The sequence below is a fragment of the Rattus rattus genome, chromosome 1, assembly GCF_011064425.1.
Source record: "Rattus rattus isolate New Zealand chromosome 1, Rrattus_CSIRO_v1, whole genome shotgun sequence".
Lineage (NCBI taxonomy): Eukaryota > Metazoa > Chordata > Mammalia > Rodentia > Muridae > Rattus > Rattus rattus.
In genome coordinates, this window is record NC_046154.1 from 10,221,237 (window position 1) to 10,238,651 (window position 17,415).

The 17,415-nt window shown below is 45.6% G+C and overlaps 1 protein-coding gene across 7 annotated transcripts in view; it reads right to left on the reverse strand.

Annotated features, from left to right (window-relative positions):
* Rere (arginine-glutamic acid dipeptide repeats) overlaps positions 1 to 17,415 on the reverse strand; it is a 334,126-nt gene that overhangs the window by 87,639 nt on the left and 229,072 nt on the right. The window lies entirely within an intron of this gene.

Below are 17,415 nucleotides of genomic sequence, written 5' to 3' on the forward strand. Positions count from 1 at the left end.
ACCTGGGTTCAATCCCCAGCAAATGGCAGCTCAACTGTGTCCAAAATCAGACACAAATGCAGGCAAAACATCAGTGCACATAAAATGAAGATAAATAAAAAATATTTTTAATAAGTGTTTCATTTAAACTCAAGAGGCAGGAGTGGTGGATCTCTGTAAGTCGGAGGTCAGTCTGATCTACAGAGTGAGTCCAAGGGCGGTCAGGACTGTGTAGAAATACTCTGGGGGGGTGGGGGGGGGCAAAAAAAGGGGGAGGGGGGGGGGGATGGGACTTAGGCCAGGCTTGGCAGTACACTGGGCAGGCAGAAAGGTTTGAGGCCAGCCTGGTCTACATGATGAGTTCTAGGACAGCCAGGGCTACACAGTAAGATCCCATGTAGGACAGGGCTCCACATCCTCCTGTTTGCCTCAAGGGTGATGGGACTAGAGTGCACTTCTAGTTCTGGACTGCAGTTAACTCAAACAGTAGAAACAAAGATTGAGGGCTGGAGGGAGAACGCAGTCATGCTTCACCAAAGATACATTTTAATACTCTACAAACGATTAGGGCCCTCACAGCTCCTTACCAGCTGGGGAAGGCGTGGAGGGCAGAACCTCCTCACCCCTCGATGTGAAGTCATTTTACTCGTCTGTAACAGACCCTGCTTTAGGTTCTCAGATGGATACAGTTATAAACAACAGATTGTGGGCAGAGGGAATCTCTGGCAAACCATGGTGTAATGTGGAGCAGTGCACAGGGGACAAATTCCCATCCACACAGACCCCAGGCTACTAAGAAGATGGATTCTACCTGCTTTGGCTGAACAAGAAAGCTAAAGGAGAAGAGGTTATTGGATCTCATTACTGATGGTTGTGAGCCACCATGTGGTTGCTGAGATTTGAACTCAGGACCTCTGGAAGTCAGTGCTCTTAACCACTGAGCCATCTTTCCAGTCCAAAAGAAAATAATTTTAATGGCCATTTTTAGAGATTCAAATAAGATGGCTAATATTTTGATTAAAATTGCAAACTCTTACTGACATGAGAAATATGTGAAGATGTCCATTTTAGCTCCTCCTCCATAAAATAAATAAATCTTTAAAAAAAATTATATTCCTTACTGCCTGATAACAAGCACAGTCAGTGCCTCACTGCAGGTCTGAAGTTAACATAGATCCTGCTCCTTTGTATTGCGATCATTTTATCCCCTCGCGTGTGTCTACACCACGTGCACGAAGTTTCTTGCAGAGGCCTGGTAAAGGCATCGGCACATGACATGGGTGCTAGGAAAAAATTCTGGTCCTAGACCAGAGCAGCAACTCCTCTTTATTGCTCAGCCATGTCTCCTGCCTCCTGGTCTCCACTGAGACACACAGTGAGGCCATGCACTGCAGGCCTTGCACTGTTACTGAGGTAAAAGGTCCCAGGAGAAGGCAGGGGAAGAAACAGTGGTGAGACAATGGAAACCCTATCTGACAGCTTCGCTCTGTAGTCAAGGGAAGGCAATCAAAGCAGGATAACTGATGATTAAACCTTTCTGCCATTCTGTAGCTAGCTAGATAAAATCTGGGATTAAATGCCTTTTTTACGGGAAGCACAGAGGATTGTGTACTTTGGAACTACTGAAAACAGCACTGCGACAACCAGCCACATGACTTGGTCTCACATCTGTGACAGCAGGTGAGTGGAGAAGCACTGAGACTGACCCCCACCCACTGAACAGATGCCATTCAGGAAAACACATCCCCAGTCGTCACTATGGGGACAGCCAAGGGGGAGCAGCATGAGTTCTTGCTTATTTTCAGCCAATGAACTAGGATTTAAAGATGGGGATCTGGTAACAACGTAGGGGTCCTCTGTGAACCCACCAGCTTTCAAATAGCTCTATCGGTTTCTTTTTTCTAGCCACACTTGGCCCTGGACTGTACCTCACAGCTTTGGCCATGATGTGTCCTGTCCTTCATTCTGGCACATCTTTGTCACAGAGCGTACACGAACCTCTTATACATGTCCTCAGAAAAGCAGAGAGCACTGGACAAGCAGCATGCTTGTCTAACTACAAAGGGCTAGCTGAGCACCTCAGCATGCTCGCCACCAAGACGCACAGCAGGACACAGGCTGTGCAAGGACAGGACAGAGGACTTCCCTGCTTAAAAATAACAGCAGCGAAACAGTTGCCTTATTTCTACTCTTTAAGAAAAGTAACTGTTGATTTGAACCACAGAGCCAAAGAGGAAACTGGTACCTCCCCCCAGCTGAACCAGAAACTGCCAAGGACCCTGCCCAATGTTTTCTATAGCTTTGCAAAGACGGCCCAGGATCCGAGGCAAGGTCAAAACTTTTTTTTTTTTATTTATGCTATGTGCCTTTGGTATTTGGTCTGCATGCATGTCTATGTGAGGGTACTGAATCCCCTAGAACTCAAGTTACAGACAGCTGTGAACTGCCATGTGGGTGCTGGGAACTGAGCCCCGGTCGTCTAGAACAATCACCCAATTCTCTTAACCTATATGAGCCATCTCTCCAGCCCTCCCCCCTTTGTATTTTGTTTTTCAAGACAGGGTTTCTCTGTGTAGCCCTGGCTATCCTGGAGCTCACTCTGTAGTCCACCTGGAACTTAGAGATCCGCCTGCCTCTGCTGCACCACCATCACCAGGCTTCAAACTCTTTTAAAACATTCTTTAGTTAATGCATATGAATACACTGTCGCTGTCTTCAGACACACCAGAAGAGAGAGGGCATCAGATCCCATTACAGATGGTTGTGAACTCAGGACCTCTGGAAGAGCAGTCAGTGCTCTTAACCTCTGAGCCATCAATCCAGTCCCAGACTTCAAACTCTTAAAAACCAACCAATCAAACAAAAAACCACCATCACCAACCTAATTATACAGAGGATTATTCTGCCCATGGAGACCAGAAGAGGGCATCGGACCCTTGGAACTGGAGTGGCAGATGGCTGTGAGACACCACGAGACATAAAATAGTTCTAGCCTACAGTGTGTCCTCCCTGGCAGTGCTACTTCACATACATGGCTCAGACTTTCAGAGGTTGTTCAGCCCTGACCCTTCCTGATTAGCAGTGAGAGAGGATCATGCCACAAGAAGGAAAACACATTTCTGCATAACTGCCTAAGTTCATGTGCTCCTCTCACTCTCCCCGACAAATCACTCCTTGCTTATTACTTTCTATAATTTAATATATGTAAGTGCTTTACTGGCAAGCCTCTCAAAAGAATAAATAATACTTAATGACTGCCTACAGTTTAATTAACTCGTGATTGAACTTCTCATGGACTGCCATAAACATTAAATTATACCCTTCCTCAAAGCCGCCATGCATAGAAATCTTGTCTGAAGCCTTAACTCTCCTGCCTCGACAATTCTCAAATTTCAGCAACTTTGTGCATTGGACACAGAGGTGAGAGTACCAGCCTTAATGCCTGGTTATAAAGTATGTTATTTTACAGAGCAAGGACGAGGTCTTAATTTAAATAAGATTGAAAATGTGCACAATGTCAGAACACCTCATTTACATTACAGCAGTCATTAAAGGCTCTGGGTCTCTAGTTTCCTCATTAGCATAAACTCGAGTATTACCGCAAGGTTTCCAGCTTCTGCTGTGGCTTCTCATAGGAGCTGCCATTTCTGCCTGTGTGATGTTGCAAATAAATTTTCTTTTTGGCATGGCTCAGCTGTCAGGCACCTCTGTTCTATAATGAACCCATGAATTACATCTCCCTGCTCTGACATTGCTGGTCTCACACATCAAAATATTGTTCTTCAATTGTAATTTATAACTTAATTTAAATGTCCCTTTTCCTGTGACCTTTTTAGATCAAATGGCAGTGAGCCTGGCAGTTTCTACCATACCAAAGCACCGTTTACAATTACAGTCATTAGAGTTAACTGCAGGAAAAGCCTCAGTCAGACTGCTTTCAGGCCAAATGTTTAATGAGTGTAGTCTATTAAGAACAATGTAAGATTAGAGTTTTCTGCTATCCAAAACGTGCTATATACATAGCAAGAAACAACAAACATAACTTAGGAAGGGGGGGAAGGAGGACTTTATAATTCTTTGTATGCTTTAAAAAATGATGTAAAAATTCTTCATGAGTAGGTGTTCTGTGTTTGAGTGCATATGTGGGGGTCACAGGACAACTCTGACAGCGCTCTCCTTCCACCATGTGTGTTCCAGGTACCAGACTCAGCTTGGGAGGTTTGGCAGCAGACGATTTACCAGCTCAGCATCTCGCCAGCCTGCTTCATGTACTTAATATTAACATATGTCTAAAAAAAGGCCTTGTCAAAATGTCTTCCTCTCTGTAACTCTAATAGATTCATTCATACTCCAACATTAGTAACTAAGTACGGAGTACAAACTATGATAAATATGATATATGTATAAATTACAAGATACATAAAATACATGTCAAAAAGCTACAATTGAAAATATAAGCCTCGCATTTGCCAAAAGGTGTGGGATGCACAGCTAGAAGCCTAGCATTTGGAAGGCAGAGGCAGTTAGATCTGTGTGAGTTCAAGGCCAGTCAGGGCTACACAGTGAGACACTGTCCACAAACAAACAAACAAACAAACAAACAAACAAATAATCCTGGCATGACTTTAATCCCAGCACTCAGGAGGCAGAGGCAGGCAGATTTCTGTGAATTTGAGGCCAGCCTGTCTGATCCTCAGAGTGAATTCCAGGCCAGCCAGGGCTGTTACACAGAGAAATCCTGTCTTAGAAGAACACAACCAGCACCAGCACCAGCACCACCAGCAGCAGCAGCAGCAGCACCACCATCAGCAGCACCAGCAGCACCACCAGCACCACCACCAGCACCACCACCAACACCACAACACCAGCAGCACCAGCAGCAGCACCAACACCAGCAGCACCAGCAGCAGCAGCACCAGCAGCAGCAGCAGCACCCCACTCCCAAACCAAAATCGACCAGCATGGAATTTATTTTGTTTGGTCACTGGTCCATCAGGTATGGCCACTTAGGTACTATTGCAGCTAACTTTGTCTAAATATACTAATGGGAGCAAAGAAACAATGGCAAAAACACAGAATTTAGCTGCTTAGAAAAGGCTTGAAGGAAAGGTGCTATTAATTCTTACAAGAAAATGGAATCCTTGGGCAGCTCACCTGCTGTCGTGTTTTGGAGTAAACTCTGGCGCTGTACCCAGTTCCACAGAAAGGACCCCTGCCCAAATCACTTTCTCCTACCAACAAGGCCCCAATGGTATCCTAACCCTGAGTTACACAGAAGAGAGGTAAGCAACACTTAGTGGCCACTGCCTTGCTGTGATATGAAGCAACAGATAGGGTTTATAGAGCCCACAACCCAGGAAGAAGTCGATGCTGCAGTCCCAGGCCTACAAAGCTCCATCTAGAGCTGCTGCAGGCAGACAATGCAGTGCTCATGATGGGCAGTGGCACTTCATTTGCAGTGAACAGGTCTTGTAGCTAGAGGTGGGTAAGGGGAGGCCTGAAGTCAGCAGAGAAAAGACCCAACAGAACCAGGAAACAAAACCAACACCAGCCTAAGAATGTGGAGCGACTCTGAGAATCTGATCAGTGTGGTGGGACTAACCTGCCCGTCCTTAATCAACAGCAAACAGCACAGCCTTGGGAGGAGGTAAAAATAAGCAGCAGTTTGTCCTAGCAACACGCCAGGGTTGTACTCCTTCCCAAACACTACTGTGGTTAGAAACAAGCTGGTTACCATCTCTTGCTATAGGGATTCTGAGGATGTGCTAGACTCATAGAAAGAAGAGCCTGAGCTAGCAGGAAGACTCTCAAAGCAAGCATTAAAGGCCGGACGGCATGTCAACAGAGGCTGTGCAAGCCACTCTGCAAAGTGACAGTGAAGCACCTCTCCAAGTTGTGGCTGAGCTGAACCATCTGGCTGTCTGCAGAGAAGCCTGGGTCCACACAGGCGAGGACTTGTATTGACGACACAGACAGAACTGATCAAATATCTGTGCTTCCCAGAAACCCCTGGCTCTGAGAGACAGGGGAGTCATCTCACGTAAACCTCTTATTTTCCCAGCTGCAGAAAGGAAGAGAGAACCTGTTTTGGAAGGCTGCTGCATAAACATCCCTTGTTCTCCCTGATACTAAAAGATATTCAATCAAGGGCATCTGACCAGAGAGAAGGGAGTGGGGCAGCTCACAGGAAGCATTATGGGAACGTAAGCACTTCCTGGGACAAAATCCTTGAAGAAGCCAGTGCACCTACTTGTCTCACCTGGAGCACAGGGCCGTAGGCTGCTTTCGTCTCCAGTCTGTGGACAGCTGTATGTGACAGCACAGACCTTTCCCCCGAACTTCTGAGGAGGCCAGTTATCATCCACACATTTAACATATATAGTTCTTTTCTGAGAAACAAAGTCTTTCTTTCTTCCTGCTTGCTTGAATGAGTTCAGCCACAGCCAGTAGCTCCTTAGGGGAGAAGGGTTCATGAAAACTCAGCGACTGACTCTGCAGAGGATTCAAGGCTTGGGACATAGGATGGGTGTAAGAGGCCGTGAAAGCTCCAGATTATGCATGGGAAGGACCGTCCTGTCCAGGTCCATCCAGAAGGGAAAGGTTTCCAAACAAGTAGAGTGGATCTGGACCCTTGGCAGACATGAAAACACACATGCATTCATTCTCAGCACTCTCACAGCTTTGGAAACAAGGCAAAAAATGAAATCCTGTGCAAAAGGATACAGGGTGGGCTGGAGAGATGGCTCAGTGGTTGAGAGCCCCGACTGCTCTTCCAGAGGTCCTGAGTTCAATTCCCAGCAACCACATGGTGGCTCACAACCATCTGTAAAGAGATCTGATGCCCCTCTTCTGGTACATCTGAACACAACTACAGTGTACTTATATATAATAAATCAATTTAAAAAAAAAAAAAAAGGATACAGGGTAACAGGCAGACCACAGCTGTATCTACCTGGTGTGGCACAGGGAAAACCACTCATAACTGCTAACCTGCTCCAGAAAAAAGGACTCCCTGTGTTAGACCCACACACTAGTGAAGAACTGTTGTGTAAGTAAGGAAACACATCTGCAGAACTTACTTTAAATTGCACAGCAGTTAATGCAGAACAGCTGCTGCCAATTCACAGCAGCCTTACCTGCAGTGGCTGACAAGCAATTTTAATGTGCAAATAATTATACTTAATGTTCTGTACATAACAATAAAATTATGGAACAACAACAACAACACCCAAAGTGCTCCCACAGTAGCACATGTGAGGTTCAGCATTGGGAAAACTGGATGACAGCTCTTCAGTCTGCACAGTTCACCAGGAGTGAGCTGAAGGAACTGCCGTCTGGTTGTTAGGAAGGAAGAAGCGAGTCTCTGTGTGAACGGTGCTCTCCAGCCTTAGAAATGGAGCTGCCTCACAGCCCTGAATTAGCAACCAGAAGTAACTAACTCCACAGAGACATACAGCCCTCTGCCTGCTAAGAACAGCTTTTCTGGGAAACAGAAGAGTAGAAGCTGTGGCCAACTGGAACTACAGTCATTTGTCTCCTAAAATGTTTGGTTAACTGGATCCCAACAATACCGAGTCAGGCTCATTCAGGATAACAAACAGGGCAGCAGGAGACATTAGCAGTCATCTACAAAACCTACAGTCAAGTCGGGGACACGACAGAGAAGATGGCAGCCTAGCCAGTACACCACAGGCCGAGAGGCCAGCTGTGCCAGGCTGAGGGAGCCTGACAGAGGGAAGGAAGGGCTTGCTTTGTGAGCCTCGGCCTTCATGCCGTGCCATGTCAGACTCCCACCTCAGGAAGCCTCCACGTTTGAGATGGACAGAGGCAGGACACAACTGACCCACCCATCAGATATTCTGGGAGAGCTGTAAAAGTTCAGCCTCTATTCCACCTCCAAGTTTAAATGATCATAAGTAAGAGACAGTATGTTTATTAGTTTGTAGATGATAACCACAGTCTAAAGAAATATGAGGATTAAATTTGCCCATTCATAAACAAACTTTTGCCTAGCATGTAAAGAAAGAAATCAATGAGCATAGTGGTAGTGCACACCTTTGATCCAGCACTCAGGAGGCAGAGGCAGGCAGATCTCTGAGTTTGAGGCCAACCTGGTCTACACAGAATGAGTTCCAGGACAACCAGAGCCACACAGAGAAACTGTTTTGAAAAGCAAGACAAAACAAGCAAACAAACAAAATAAAAAAGAAATCAGTGAGCCAAACCGTTGATGTCAACAATTAAGGTCAGATTCATTCATGGGGTGAGGTGTGGGGGGGGGGTCTGGGGTAGCCTTGAGTCACTCCTTATCAGAGCTGTGGTATGCTGTTTTAGGGAAGGTGCTCTGTTAAGATAACATTTTTTTATGGAAGAATGGGTGATACTATGACATGGGAGACACTTGAAGACAGTAGCCTCAGTGAAAGAGACGAGTTCAAATGGCTGGCTATTATACAAGCGAATGATCCTGAAGTGATCTTAACAGACAAATCCAGTGACAGAAAGCAGTGAGTGATTGTCCAGGACTGAAGGATGTCAGTTAACAGAGCAGGGCTCCTTCACGAGGTGATGAAATGCTGACACTGACAGTGGCAGTAGCTCCTTGGATCGTAAACACATATTAAAACTCAAACTGCACATCTTTTTGTTTTGTTTTGTCAAGACAAGGTGTCTCTATGTAGCCCAGCTATCCTCAGACTCAGAGATCCTTCTGTCTCTTGAATGCTGGGATTAAAGGTGTGTGCCGTCAACACCACCAGGCTCAAACTGCGCATCTTAAATGGGTGAATTATATAGAATTTGAATTCTATCTTAATAACTTACTATTTTAAAAAGACAAGAAGGAAATGACAGCAGAACCTGGCAGAGTGATGCATACCTGTGCTCCAAGCACTTGGAAAGTGGAGGCAGGAGGATCTGGAGGCAGTCAAGGTCATCCCAAGGCTAGCCCTGGGCTATATGAGACCCGGTCTCAACTTAACTACTGTGGTAGTTTTAATATGAATCTGCCTGGATACTGCCATACCTCCCACCGTGACTAAACTTCTAAAACTGTGTTCCAGCACCAATTAAATGTTTTCCTTTATAAGAGTTGCCATGGCTGGGGCTATAAAGTTGGTGGTTAAAAGCACTGACAGCTCTGTCCTGAGTTCAATTCCCAGCAACCTCTGTCTACAATGGGATCTGATGCCCTCTTTTGGCTGGCATGTGTACGTGCATATAGAAAACTCATATACATAAAGTAAATAAATCTTAAAATCAACAACAACAGTTGCCGTGGTCGTGGTATATCATCGTAGCAATAGAATACAAACACCTACCAACCTCCTAGAGCCCTACAAAGAAAGGGGTAAACATACTTGATGGAGGTTCATATGAAAAGTAGGGCTGGGACCTAGACTGTGGGGGAGCCATGCAAAGAGCAGGACAAAGGCAAAGCCAGTGAGCCTCTCATCGTAACAGAGATTAAAAATGTAAGACAGGGGTTGGGGATTTAGCTCAGTGGTAGAGCACTTGCCTAGGAAGCGCAAGTCCCTGGGTTGGGTCCCCAGCTCCGAAAAAAAAAAACCAGAAAAAAAAAAAAAAAAAAAAAAAAAATCATAAGACAAACATGGTACCAGAGTATCAATGTGGGTGGCTATGATCCTCCTATCCTCGCCAGAGAAATCAGTCCAGATAAGCAAAGCTATAGCCTGCCTAAAAAAGATGGAGACATTCAACACTGAATTTAAATCCACCCTTATTTAAATGGGACCAAGAGTAAAAGATACAACTTACATTACAACATCTTTACTGACAACATTACGACTATGTCTGACTACAAAGGTAGCTATGTTTAGTAAATATCTTTATTCCTATTAATCCCTTTAAGTTTTGCTTATTACATCTCACTCCAACCTGGCCTCAAAAAATCTTTCTGCCTCTGTATTCAGGCTGTAATTACAGGCATGTGCACCACCAAGCCTGACCACAATAGTAAATTTCTATTCACTTCATTTTTAAAACTAAAGCTCCAAGCGCAAGGCCCTGGGTTCGGTCCCCAGCTGAAAAAAAAAAAAAAACAAAAAAACTAAAGCTCAAAATGTTTCCAACAGGTCAAAGCATAACCTATGAAAGAGGCTGACATGTACACACTAATGTGCTGACAATCAGTTGAGAAGGTCTTGGGTATACCACAAACCCCAACTACAAGGCGTCTGTCCACACCCTCTTCAAAGGAGTGACCAGCAGCACACAGCCCTGCACGCACCGACCCTGCTGTCAGCAGCACACAGCCCTGCACGCACTGACCCTGCTGTCAGCAGCACACAGCCCTGCACCCACTGACCCTGCTGTCAGCAGCACACAGCCCTGCACGCACCGACCCTGCTGCTGCATACTCACAGGCTCATCAGCATTGATCTGCATGAGTTACTGTCCTCAAGTTTTTTGGATTTGCATAATAAAGACGTAGCAAGTTAACTTTTTTCACTACCCTTTTTGACAAATCACTTCCCCACCCCAAAATCCTACATTAACACAAGTTAGCAATGACTAGCAACTTCATGTTGCCTTGTGTGGATAGGGCAGTAAGTACTACTAGGGAATGCCCATGAAATCAAAGTGAGGAAGAGTTGTTCACACATTGTCACAAAAGGGACTCCAGCGGTACCTTATTTGGGACTAGAAATAGCCACAACCCTGCGGTAGTTTGAATATGCTTGGCCCAGGGAGTGGCACTGTTTGGAGGTGTGGCCTTATTGGAGTAGATGTGTCACTGTGGGCGGGCGTGGGCTTTAAGACCCTCATCCTAGCAGTCCGGAGAACAAAAGGTGGAACTTGCAGCTCCTCCCAGGCCACTGATGCTGCCATGCTCCCACTCTGATGATAATGGACTGAACCTCTGAACCTGTCAGTAAATGTCCTTTATAAGAGTTGCCTTCGTCATGGTGTCTGTTCACAGCAGTAAAACCCTAACTAAGACACCCCCTAAGCACTGCAAAGCTAATACAAGCTGGGAGATGCCAATGTTGTACATTTAAGATGAAAGACTAGAAACTCTCTAAGGAAAATTCTATAGATGTATTTTTCAGACTACAAAGGGTCAAATGAGGGGGGGGCTCTTTGGTTGGCTCATCTGCAGATTCTGCCAAACCAACTTCATAATCCAAAGATCTACAGGATCAACTCTGACATAGCCTGGAGCTTGATTTGTTCATTCAACCATACAACCAGCATTAGCCTTCCCCTGTACCTACCAGGAAGCAGGGTAGGGCTCAGAAAACAAGAGGATTAGTTAACAACTGGTTGTCGACTCCTTTAGTGATCAGAGATGAAACACCACTCAGCTAATGGGAGCTTTTGAGCTTTTGCTGGAGCTGTGGGTGTGCGTGAGTAAACAAGCACGGGCAAGCGCGCGCGAGCGCGCACGCGCGCACGCACGCACGCACGCACACATAGTCTTTGGACTATGTAAAAGCTTCATCCACATGTCTAACAGCCAGCCACAGTTCAGGGAGCAAAGCTGTCCAGGTGGGGATGACAGCTCTGCTGCATGGCTATAAAATTTTACTTATGTAAATTAAAAAATAAAAGACGTTGGGGTTGGGGATTTAGCTCAGTGGTAGAGCGTTTGCCTAGAAAGCTCAAGGCCCTGGGTTCGGTCCCCAGCTCCGAAAAAAAGAACCAAAAAAAAAAAAAAAGACGCTGAGTGCTGGAAGAAAAGGTAAACATAAAAATGGCAACAAATTACTCAGAAGTTTATTTTATTAAAGGAAGATACTATGAGCCTCATAGTATCGATTTAGTAAAAATAATTCAGCATAACAGATGATCTCTTTTGTAAATGGGCAGCAGCAGAGATGGCTGACTCAAACCCATCAGGATAAGAAGGCGCTTCTAATGCTTACGGCATCAAATGTCGCACATCTACACACAAACTAACACTACCTAGGTCATAAAGAAACACTTCTAAAGGTATCAGTAACTTAGCAATCCTGAATTCACAGAGCTCACACTTCAAAGTCATTATAAGCAGCACACGGTACTCACAACATTTGGGTGACTGAGGTAGGAGGCATAGACAACCCAGAAAGCTGCAAGGCAGATGGGGCCATGCAGTGGTGCTCTGCCTTAAGAACAGGCAGAACCAATCAACCACAGAGGCAAGACTCAAAATGAGAAACTAGAGAAAGAAGGAAACAAGAAAGCTGGAGAGCCTATACGAACATCAGACACAAGAGACACCAGGACAAAGGTACAAAGGTTAGTACTGGGTACAAAGAGCTCACCCCTCCAAAGCACAAGAGCGAGTACACCCCAGTACTACAGAGGTCCCTGTGCCCAAAACATGACCTCAAAACACTGTGAAAATGAGCAGGGTCTAGGGAGGTGCTAACAGGGGCAATAAGAATGTTACAATGGTGACTGTTATTTGGGCCGGCGTTCCATACTGTACCAATCAATAATCTTGTCAGTTATGAGACAGATGAGTCGGAGGGCAAACCTTCAGGGTCTTTACCTACTGAATAACACCTCCAGACCACTGCCCTTCGACCTTAACCTCTCCCCTCCTCTCCCTCTCCCTCTCCCTCCCTCTCTCTCTCACATACACACACACACTAGAATTAAAAAACGTATGAGGCATTTTACCGAACATAAATCGTATGCCAAACCAGTAAACAAACTGCAAAGGATGAGACCTTGGAGCTGGAGGGAGAGCTTGCTGGACAAGAGCATGCATTGCTCTTACAGAGGACCCGAGTACAATTCTCTGTACCCACATCATGTGGCCCACACCACTCTGAGGTCCATCTGCAGAGGACTCAGTCCCCTAGCCTCTCAAGACAGCGCGCTCCCATATACACACAGGCACACACTTGCACATAATTTAAGAGAGCCAGGCCAGGGCAGAGCTCGCCCTTAATCATTACCAGCACTCCTCAGGAGGCAGAGAGGGCAGAGATGGGGGAAGGTGGGATCTCTGTGAGCTCAAGGACAGCTAAGGTTGAGAAACCCTATCTTGAACATGCACCCCCAAAATACAAAAAAAAAAGTTTAAAAGCATTAGGAAAAGCAAGATAATGAAAGCAAAAGCAGGAAAAGAAAATAGAAATCTGTGATAAAAGCAGTTATTTATCACCCAATATGTGGAAATTCGTCAAACTACACATCCAGCTGGAAGGAAGCAAGTTTAGTGGAGAGTAACAACAGAATCAAAACCTACTGTTCAAAGACCAATTTTGATAAATCTCTGCTTACAGTGATCCAGAGAAAACAAAGTCAAGGTCTCAGAAAAGACAGAAAGGCTGACAATTAGAAAGTCTATAGACGGGGTTGGGGATTTAGCTCAGTGGTAGAGCACTTGCCTAGGAAGCGCAAGGCTCTGGGTTCGGTCCCCAGCTCCGGAAAAAAAGAAAGTCTATAGACATTAAAAATTAAACTCAATGAACTAGAGAAAAATAAGTCAAAATGTTAAAAAACACAGACTTACATATTACTAAAGCTGACCAATATGAAGTAAGATAAACTGTGAAAAGACCTATATTTGTAATTTTATTCTTTAGATTGTCTTATTGTTTTCTATTATATAAGGTACTATTTTTTAAATATTTATTTTATGTATGTGAGTACACTGTAGCTGTCTTCAGACACCTGAAGAGGGCATCGGATCTCTTTACAGATGGTTGTGAGCCACCATGTGGTTGCTGGGATTTGAACTCAGGACCTCAGGAAGAGCAGTCGGTGCTCTTAACCACTGAGCCGTCTCTCCAGCCCCTTATTGTTATTTTAAGTGTTGTGTGCACGAGCCACCCGAGGCCAGAGAGGAAGTCAAATCCCCAGGAACTAAGTTTCAGGAACTGGGGTATGGACATCAGGGACTGAAAGCCTGTGATCCATAAGAGCAGCGAGTGCTAAGTCCATCTCTCTAATCCCCATAAAATTAAAATCAAGAACATTCAATTTTATTTACTTATTGTGCACGCAAGAGCACATCTGTGTATCGTATGTCAGCACAGATGCCTACACAGACGCCTGGATGTCAGAATCCTTCCCCTTACAGAAGAAGCGTACTCTCTCCTCCTGACATGTGAGCCCCAAGAACCAAACTCAAGTCATCAGGTTTGGCAGCAAATGCCTCACCCACCGAGGCAGTCACAGGCCTACTAAATTTTTTTTTATTTTGTAAAAATTATTTTATCAATTCTATTTTTGTATAAAGCACAGGGAGAAACCTGGCCAATCAATGTATGACTGTGACCACAGGGAAGGGGCTTATCAAACTTTGAAAGTCCAAAAACAAACAAATGTGGCTTTTACCTGTCTATAGCAACTGTCCATGCTTTGCACACACCCAGGTCCAGACGGTGAGGGAGAGGTTGCTGAACTCACTTCCTAAGCAGTTTTCTGCTGTCCCATCTTTCCAGTCAGAGATCTGTGGATGTGCAGACCACACTGCCCCTGGCTATGGTAGCCCTGATGTGTGATTTACTTTGAGATCTTTGGAAGCATTACCTGCCAACTCCTGCCTGAGTGGTGAGGTGCTCCCGAACTGCACTGCAGCGCTGTACACAGCAGCGGTGGCACCCACCCATCTAAGGCTTCAGGTGCAAGTCTTAGTGTCTGTGGATGCGGCCCCCAGGACACTGGAGCCCAGCTCTCTGAGTGAGACACTGCCTTAGCCTGGACCTTCCCACCATCCCTTCCAGCTTTGCCTCCAACCATGGTCTCCAGCGTGGCTGCCCCACGCTCACTGCTCTCAAAGTGGCGGCCCTACTTAATTTTAAAATGATTCATAAATAAATATTCAGATTCCATGACTTTACTAGTTCTTACAAAGGTTTAGCAGTAAGAAAAACTATTTTACAGATTCACTAATATATTACACAAAAATGAAGGTTCTCCGTCAACATCCCGCATGAAGCCATATATGAAGTTCTTTAAGGGAAACACTGACAAACAGCTGGGCATGTGGGGCATGCTTGTGATCTCAGCAGTGGGCAGGCAGAGGCAGGTGGCAGCCGTGTCTGCAAATCGAGTTCTAGGACAGGCAGGGCTACACAGAGAAACCCCATCTTTAAAAAATAAAGGCATATATTAACAAGTGGGCTGAGACAAGAGGGCCGAGAAAGTTTAATTCTATTGAGGAATAGCTCATCACCATTTGAAGGCAATGTCTTCCAGCCTACCAAAACAGGACAGCCACTAAGTGATGACGATCTCATCAGATACAAAATGACCAACCAACAAAATCAACACCCTTTCATGATAAGAATTCTCAGTGTATTTAAACAACAACTCTGTACGGCATAGGCTGGAAGCTGTCCAAAATCATCAGTGATTCCAGGAGAATGCAAGGAAGCTCAGATAACAGACACAGACGGAGCACCCACCTTTAATCCCAGCACTCAGGAGGCAGAGGCAAAGGCAAGTTGATGTCTGAGTTCAAGGTCAGCCTGCTCTACAGAGAAAGTTCCAGGACGGGGTTGGGGATTTAGCTCAGTGGTAGAGCGCTTGCCTAGCAAGCGCAAGGCCCTGGGTTCGGTCCCCAGCTCCGGGAAAAAAAAAAAAAAAGAAAAGGAAAGTTCCAGCACAGACAGGGAAATGGGGAGAAACTTTGTATGCAGGTTTGAATACAAATGATTCCTGTGTTTGAATGCTCCAGAGGGAGTGGCACCATTAGGAGGCAGTGGCCTTATTGGAATAGGTGTGGCCCTGTTGGAGGAAGTGTGTCAATGTTGAGGTCTCCTAAGTTCAAGCTCCACCCAGTGTGACACACAGTCTCCTGTTGCCTGCAGATCAAGATACAGAACTCTTAGCTCTTCCTCCTGCACCAGGTCTGCCTGCAGGTTAAATTATATATACATTAATATTAAACTAATGAGGAAGTACACAGGTACATACGATTCTTTATTATTAGTGTTTGTTTGTCTGCCTATGTGTCCTGGACACACATGAAAATCACGACTGTTGGAGAGGACCTAACTCACTTCATTTTAGAATAGGCAGACATGTTGGACCGTAAGCTTTCACTTCCCAGAAGGACAGCTCAGGCTTCTCAGAATAACTGCAGACAAGGGGCAGCTAATCAACAACTGCCTCAACATCTGGCCAGGGCTGACAACAGTTACAAAAAGTCCCTCTTTCCCCTGAGGTAGGAACAAATAAACAAATCTCCCAATCCTCATGAAGGTGCCCCAACCACAACTAGAAAACCCTTAACTGGCTTCAGTCAGCCATGCTGGCTGTCTCTGCAGAATCAACAGTCTTGGTCTTTGCATACTATTCAAGCCTGGGGTCTTCTTTCATTGATTCTCAGACCCTTCCATGTTCACTAAGAAGACAAAATAAAAGAGGACATGAGCTCTCCAAAAGGATGGAGACGATGTTTATTGTACACAGGGGAAGAAGGCAGGCAGAGGAAAAGTCCAGGCTGACCATGGTCTGGACTAAACAGGACCATGAGAGGAGAGAGGGGAGAGGGAAACATGGCACCTGGGAAGGAGAGTTGGGGAGGGGTGGGATGAGGTGAGCTGGGAAAGTGGCCAGCATCTGCTTTACTAGGTTAACAGGCACCTCAGCTGGGCCTCGGTCCAGGGCTTTGAGAGCTAACAGGTGTGGGTGCTGGGAACTCACTGACGAGCCACCTTAATGCATTAGGTTAGATGAGACTCAGCACGTGGGCTCTGCACTCAAATTGCGTTCACATGACCTTAGACTGTTACTTGACCTCTCTAAACTTAGATTCCTGTGCTTTAAAAAAAGGTGAGTAAAACTGCTATGGCCAGCGTTCAATGCCTGTTCAGGAAGACAGCTCAGCAGCTAAGAGAACTTGCTATCAAGCCCGATAATCTGAGGGGGTTGTTGTTGGTGGTGTGTGTATGTGTTTGTTTTTTAGATACAGGGTTCTCTGTGTAGCCAGGCTGTCTGCAGACCAGGCTGGCCTCAAGCTCAAGATCCGCCTACTTTTGTCTCTTAGTGCTAGGATTAAAGGAGAGCACCACCACCACCACCACCACCACCACCACCACCACCCACCACCACCACCACCACCACCACCACCACCACCACCACCACCACCACCACCACCTAGTCAATCATCTGCGTTCTTAATCCCTGGAACCACAAGGTAGAAGGAGAGAAATGACTCTTGTAGGATGTTCTCTAACCTCCACAACTGCAGAAGTGGCACACTGCTCCTTCCTCACAAGATAAACAAATGTTTGTTTTTGTGACTAGGTTTCTCTGTAGTCACGGCTCTCTTGGGGCTTGGTTTGTAGACCAGGCTGGCCTCTAAGTCAGAGATCTGCCTGCCTCTGCCTCCTCCCCCAATGTTGCTGTCTGCCACTACACCTGGCTGGTTTTACTTTTTTTTAAGGTAACAATAGCAGAATCTCCTTCAGTGGGTATTGTAGGGATGACCAAAGATCATCGGTGCATTCAGGACCCAAATGAAGG